Here is a 7,765-nt window from a genome sequence, read left to right on the forward strand (position 1 = left end):
TAATAATAATTAATAATTTTCCCTCTTCACAAACATCTGTATTTATTTTTTATTCATTTGTTTGTTCATTTTTGTACACACAGCACCTTTAGTATGTACAGACATGAGATTAATTTTATTTATCAATGACTTATAGACATTTTATTGATCACTGATCATTTTCTAAAGTTGTCGTTTGTGTTTGAGAAACTGCTGAAACGTGTTGAAATGTTCCCTTTGTTTCGACACATGCTTGATTTTCTCCCCATGACAAAATCACAATGGAAATGAAGGATTAAGATCAGAATAAAAGCTCTTTTTACACCCAGAAAACAAACTTCAGTCTAAACACGAAGCTTCACAAAAGTCACGACATCATAAAAGGTTGCCAAGTTGATTTTATTAATCTGGTAAAGTGTCAGAATCTGACTAAATCAAAGAGTTTTTCTCAACACGTTGTAAAAAGCGCAGGGAGCTTTTCTTCATCTGTCCACTTTGAATCCCAGACCAGAGCTGCACAGGCACAAGACGAGAGTTTAATGGCTGATTTATCTGTTTTTACACTTGCAGCCGAGCAGGTGGAAGGACACAAAGTCCAGCTGCTGCTTTGGACCAGGACAGGTGACGTGAGATGAACAGTCTCTGTGATGTCAGACAGGAGGAGGAGGGATTGTCTTTGTTAATTTGTGTGTTTATTACGGGATGCCTTCAATCCTGCCGTCGGCAGCGGGATGGTGGCATGGAAACAGCTGCTCCTCTGTTACCACGGAAACAAGAGAGATGTTGGACATTAAAAAAATAACTTGTTCCTACACTGCTGCGTCTGTGTTTGTTTCCTTCCTGTTTGTGTAGACAGACAAAGACATTTGCTGTTGAATATTTATGAGGTCCTGAGCTGGTTGCTTTCGGGGGGGTCAGTTTTATTACTTTCACGGGTGTCACTGAAAAAAGTGAGACTTATAAAAACAAAATGACTCTAATTTGTTACATCTAAAGATATCAGTTTCTCACTCAGTCATTCATCTTCAACCACTTACTCCAATTAAGGGTTACAGGGGGGCTGCTGGGAGCCTATCCCAGCAGTCACAGAGCGAGGCGGGGTTCACCCTGGACAGGACAACAGTCTGTTGCAGGGCCACATATAGACAAACAAATGCATTCACACCTGCACACATGGACAGTTTAAAGTTTCCAATCCACTTAACCTGCATGTCTTTGGCTGTGGGAGGAAACCGGAGCGCCCGGAGAGAACCCACACAAACACGGGGACAACATGCAAACTCCACACAGAAAGACCACAGGTGGGAATTCGATCCCATGACCTTCTTACTGTGAGGCAACAGTGCTAACTACTAAGACACTGTGCTGCCGTTGTCAGTTTTTCTCAAAGAAAATTTTTTATGTAAAATTTCAACCATATTATAAACCAAAACTCGTTGCAAAATTCTGTTATAGCTGTATTAATGGTAAATGTCCACCAGGTGGAGATATTGCTTCATTTAAATGACCTTGAGTACAGGCTGCTGTAGGACATGATGACAAACCTGTTGCTTATAGTCATTGGTGTACTTTGAGGAAAAACAAGATGAAAGTTTCCCTTTTTCAGTACATTCTGGTAAAAACTGAAAACAGCACAAGAAGGCAGCAAGAAAAATTATCGCCAGGATCCAAACAAACTACAATGAAAGCCATCAGAGGGCTGATGCACCCTCTGCACACCACGATATCAGTGTGCAAGTACATATACAGTAAATTATTGCCCACAGTGGCAGTTCTGAATTTTGCAGCTTCAGGGTGGAGCGGCACAGTGAAAGATTTTCTTCAAAAGAAGATGTGAAATTTCAGTTACAGTTTTCTCAAAGGTACATGAGCGATACAAGCTTAGATTTGATCTGTTTTGTTCTCTGCTCCACTTCACTATCAGGCTGTGCGTGATGGTGCAATGGACAAAAGTTGCACTGTGCACGATTTTGTAAGTCACAGCTACAGAAGCCTACAATTTCTTCAACGTAGTCTAGATGTCTTGGTGGCTTCCCTCACTAGTCTCCTTCCTACACGGTCATGCAGTTTTTGAGAACTGTCTCCTCCAGACAGACTTAGCGTACAGTACTGTACTGTTTGTATTTATTAAACATTGATGTAAATGACGTCTAAGACATATTCAATGACTTGGAAATGTTCATGTATCCATCTCCTGACTTATCTGAAGAAAACTGGCTGTAAAAGCGATGACTTACTGTACATTCATCAAAGATTACAAAAAAACTGTGTCCAGCACACATTTTATTTTAGGATTTTTTTTTTTATTTCACTTTCTGAAAGCATTTTGTTTTGTTCTTGTTGACAAATTACTTTGGATATTATTAAAAATATTTTTTGATTTAATAAAATTGCTTTGTGGGCAGCACGGCAGCTTAGTGGTTAGCGCTGTTAGCTCACAACAAGAAGGACATGGGATTGAGTCCCACCTGGGGCCTTTCAGTATGTAGTTTGCATGTTCTCCCCATGCTTGTGTGGGTTCCCTCCAGGTGCTCCGGCTTCCTCCCACATCCAAAAGCATGCAGGTTTTGTGGCGTCCTGTCCAGTGTGAACCCCGTCTCACACCCTATGACTACTGGGACAAGCTCCAACCCCCTGTGACCCTTAATTGGCGTAAGCGGTGGAAGATGAGTGAGTGAAAATTGCTTTGTTTGCATTTATTTCTGACCATATATTAAAATGTGTGCATAAAATATAGAGGTACCATCAACTTTGTCCATGTCTGTATGTACGTGCAATAAGAGAGCGAGTAGTAGTGTCACTATTTGGACGTACGACATCACCGCTATCTTGTGTGACAGATGACACATGTGTATGTCAATCAATCAGCTCACATATGTCATGAAAATTTCTGTTTGCAAAAGCCGACACTAACGAGTGACCTATGGAGACAACTGGGTGGCTTTGGGACGAGTTCTCTTTGAAGGATCTTTGAGTACTGCTGGAATGACTTTGTGTCAAACGAGCTGTTACAGATCAGAGATTAGTCTCAGATGATGTTGGTAATCCAGCAATTGGAAACGACCAAGGACACGCCCACAGATCACCTGACTGTGACAGGTAGACTAAAACTAGACTAAAGGTAGGCAAAACCAAGAAAGGAGCGCAGCTCAGAGAGAGTGGCAGGAGATGGCCAGCGGGAGACCACCTTGACTTTGCTGGGGTCCATGGACACACCTTTATCAGAAATAATAATGTCCCAAGTAACGCACTTTCTGCTGGAAGAAGGCACAGTTCTTGAGTTTCACATTTAGCCCTTCGAGATGCAAACACCCTATTACCACACTTAACCTCTCCAGATGTTGCTCAGTGGCAAAGGAGAAAACCATGTTGTCCAAGTAGACCCGCAGGGATTGGCACTGCTCACCGAAAATCTGCTGCATCAACCAATGGAAAGTGGTGGGAAAATTGCAAAGCCCAAAGGGCATACGGTTTCACTCAAAAAGACCAAAGGGGGTACAAAAGACCATCTTGGGATGATCAGATTCTGCCATTGGGACCTGGCTGGACGCACTTACCAGGTCCATGGTGGAAAACCAGTGAGATCTGGTGAAAGCATCTAAAGAATCAATGCGGGCCATTGACGAGGGAAAGGAATCCTTCCTGGTTTTACCATTTAGGAGCCTATGGTCAACAAGACTGCCATCCTTCTTTTTGACCAGACAAATTGGAGAAGCATGAGAATTGCTGCTCTCCCTAATGACCTGCACACCGAGCAGTTGACTAATGCAGTCTTTCAGTCCTCAGATGGAGGAATTTGGTGATACCGTTGCTGCACAGGAACATCATCTATAAGCAGGATCTTATGGGAAACTAGGCCAGTGCAACCTAGGAGAAGCATGCAGCCCAACAGGCAGGCCGAAGTGCTCAAACAGCACCGTAGTGCCAGAGTACTGCTCTGAGCATGTTGCTGTGACGAACTTCATTACGCCACTCATTATGTGACAAGCCTTTTTACCACAGACCTTGACTTTCTCTGCCTCACAATCAGCTGGCTTCATGATACTTTTGGAATGCCTGCATGACAAGCTTGGGTGCCTCAGATACCACCGGCAGGTCAAACAAAGCCAAGCCATGCTGCCCAAGAGTTCCCCATAGCACCTGCTGATAACATTCATCCCCAGAACACGGGGAACCTGTGAAGACACACCAGGGGAGTCCTTGACACCAAAATGCCACAAGCTGGGAACAGCTTACTACAAAACTCCACATCCAACTCTAAGTAGCCAATGTAAGGGATGGCCAAGCCATTGGCTGCTCTGAGGTGTAGCCAGTTACAAGATTTGAGCCATTCTTGGCAGGAGACCACAACACCCCCACCCCCCATGCTCACCCCTAAATGAAGACAGGATGATATGAGCTTGGACACTTCCATGTCACCTGTACCTGAACCCGAGCCAGCAACTGCTCCCCCCCGATCTGTGGCTCTGCAGCTACATATGAGCAGAGTGTGCTATGTGACTGCAAGACTGCCCTGATCATCTTTAATCACACTAACAAGCTTCAACAATCATCCTTCCAGTACTGACATGGACAAGGTCCTGCTCCAATATACTGAGTACAGGAACACGAGCTCCATCACACTCCCTGGAGATGTGACCTGGTTGCTGACATCACCTACAAATTATAGGTCCACTGTTTGGCTATGCTGCTGAGAGCCCTGCAGACAGGAGATGCTCTGGCTCAGGTGATTCAATTGCTCCTGCTGCAACTTGAGCATTTCGCTCATCTCACACAGCTCAGATGCCTGAAAGGGACCGCTGCCTTGAACCACCCATTGAGCACCGGAGACAGAAGGGACAGAATAACTACAACCCCTAACACCTCCAGGTGAACCCTCAATTTCCTGTATATTCTGTACTAGAGCAAGCACACAGGTGACAGTGGTAAGGAAAAATTCCCTCTGATGATTTGAGGAAGAAACCTCAAGCAGACCAGACTCAAAAGGGTGACCCTCTGCTTGGGACATGCTACAGACATAAATTACAATAAATAGTACATAAATAGTTCAGATGTACAAAGTTGGGTTCATTCATTACAAGTTATTTCTCTTATTAAAACTCCAGTAAAAGTAAAATCACTAACAAGATAAAATAAAGAAATGATACTGGGAACCAATCAGGGCCGAGACCTACTGCAGCAGTTGGTTCAACAACAGGGGTCCCGGGAACACCACACATGAAGCAACAAAAATACAAACACAACATGAGGGACACTAATCTGCCACTGTAGGCTCAGCACCTGAATGGGGAAGTAAAACACAACAAGTTAGGAACAAAGTAATAAAACCAAAGTAATAATTTAATAATAAAAAAAGAAAATTAAAGATAATTAAATTCAGAAAACCAATAATCACAATTAAGCTGCAACTCATGATAACCAAAATAAACACAAGACTAACAACAATCCAATGAGCAGGTTGCAGCAAAACCAATAAAGACTCCAAAAGAAAATACAAAAAAAAAAAAAAAAAATACAGGAATAACCAAGGAACAAAGGGTAAGTTCCCGTACACTGTTAAACCGAACCCTCCATTTTAATACAATAATTAAGTTAATGTAACTCAAACTTTGAAAAAGGTTATAGTCACTCATTTCCATTAATTAAACTAACTCAAAAATGAATTGTTTTCATAACAACTCAGTTCCTTTAAGTGCATTTAAAGTTTGGGGTATTTAAGTGTTAGTGATGTATTTCCAGTGCATTCCATTCACGCATTTTAATTGAGTTTATGTAACGGAGGCCAGCAGGTGTCGCTGTGCAGATGTAGTTAGTAAACCTCACTCCCAACAGCTCAAAAGAATTCTTTGGTCACAAGGCCAGAGCCCTGGGTTTTAGCCTTCTGGTCAGAGAGTCCGACTTCCATGCCGGAGATCATGAGTTCATGTCCTGAGAGGAGCGAATGGGTGGAGTCATAACAACACAACGCAGAGTCAACAAGTAAACCAAAGAATGCATCAAAAAATCTAATCCAAAATGTAATGCAAATTTGTGAGGCAGAAATTTGTCACTTTTTTATTGAAAAACATAAACTAGATTTACATAACTGTAATTAACTATAAATTGTTAAGTTACTAAAACTTTAACAATTATTCATTCATTCATTCATCTTCTACTGCTTAGTCCAATTAAGGGTCGCAGGGGCTGGAGCCTATCCCAGCAGCCACAGAGTGCGAGGCGGGGTACAGCCAGGACAGGACACCAGTCTGTCGCAGGGCCACAAACAGACAAACACAGACACACCCACACACACACACTTACGGACAATTTAAAGATTCCAATCCACCTAACCCGCACGTCTTTGGATGTGGGAGGAAACCGGAGCACCCGGAGGAAACCCACGCAAACACGGGGAGAACATGCAAACTCCACACAGAATGGCCACGGGAACTGAACCCATAACCTTCTCGCTGTGAGGCAAAAGTGCTATCCACTAAACCACTGTGCTGCCACACTTTAACAGTTAAATTTTTTGAAAATTGTTTCATTTAAGTTGGCAAACTCAAATGGTTTAAGGCAATCGGTTTCCTCAAATGGTTTGAGTTCAGCTAACTCATTGAGTTTTACAGTGTACTGTTCTTACACACACACACACACACACACACACACACACACACACACACACACACACACACACACACACACACACACACTTTAAAACATGGCAACACAAAGAATAAAACAGAGACATTACTGAGCCACCTTCACCCAGGCAGCACCAGAAAACAACCAGAGCAGACTCAAGTGAGTCTCTGTGAGGCAAAATAACTAAAATAAGCACTTGACAGATAACATTTGGAAGAGCTGCAGCTGCTGCCCCAACAGCCTATCTGCCACTACATTAACGTGGAAGTGAAAGGTTCCAAAAAGTGACGTAAACCTAATCTCCAGTAAGCAAGAGGAAGACGGGTGCTCCCTGCTTGCCTTTATGCTGCATTCTCCTGCAGCGATTGGCTGGGACCACAAACTAGCTGAAAGTCACTGGGGCCAGTTATTATATCCTGCTACATGTCAAAAAACAAAAGCTGAAGTTTCAATCCCTGCTGCAAAACAAAAGTGACACCAGACAGAAAGTAACACACAAGCAGGTGTCAACGCAAGCGTACTCTGTGGCAGAGTGATGGCAAAACCCAGAAATGCCAAATGTTGAGTCAACACTGAAACCGGAAATGCCAAATGTCGAACTCTTCCTGGAGCGACAATAGAGGAGCTCTCATGCAAAGTCAGTGGACAGTCGACACTGTAACCTGAAATGCCAAATGCTGAAATCCTCCTGGAGCAATAAAAGAAGAGATCTCACACTAATAGAAGAGACCTCCCGTGAATTAAAGACCCCGACCACAATGGATCAAGATAGAGAAATAACTAGGATCTCCAACATGCAACTGTACACAAGGGAACAATATCAATATCTCATCAGGGAAAAGTATGTAAATCTCATTACATCACTCCTCCAGTCACAGCACAAAAAACACAATTTAGATATCTTTTTTGTACAACTACCTTGGGATGGAAGGCAAAATCAGGGCCCCTGGTTCCAGTACCAGATGATGGACATCACAAGGGGCTTTATGACCCTTGCTGGTTATGTGCTTCTTCAACAATTTTTCTTTTATTATTATACAGAATAAGTCAGAAGAAACCATATGACCCTGGATGGTTAACTGCTTTTTCTATTATTTCATTTTGTAACTCTAAATTATACTGGAAAAAGTCAGATGGACCCATGACCTTCTTGCTTCTTCAG

The sequence above is a fragment of the Thalassophryne amazonica genome, chromosome 6 (genome assembly GCF_902500255.1).
Source record: "Thalassophryne amazonica chromosome 6, fThaAma1.1, whole genome shotgun sequence".
Taxonomy (NCBI): Eukaryota; Metazoa; Chordata; class Actinopteri; order Batrachoidiformes; family Batrachoididae; genus Thalassophryne; species Thalassophryne amazonica.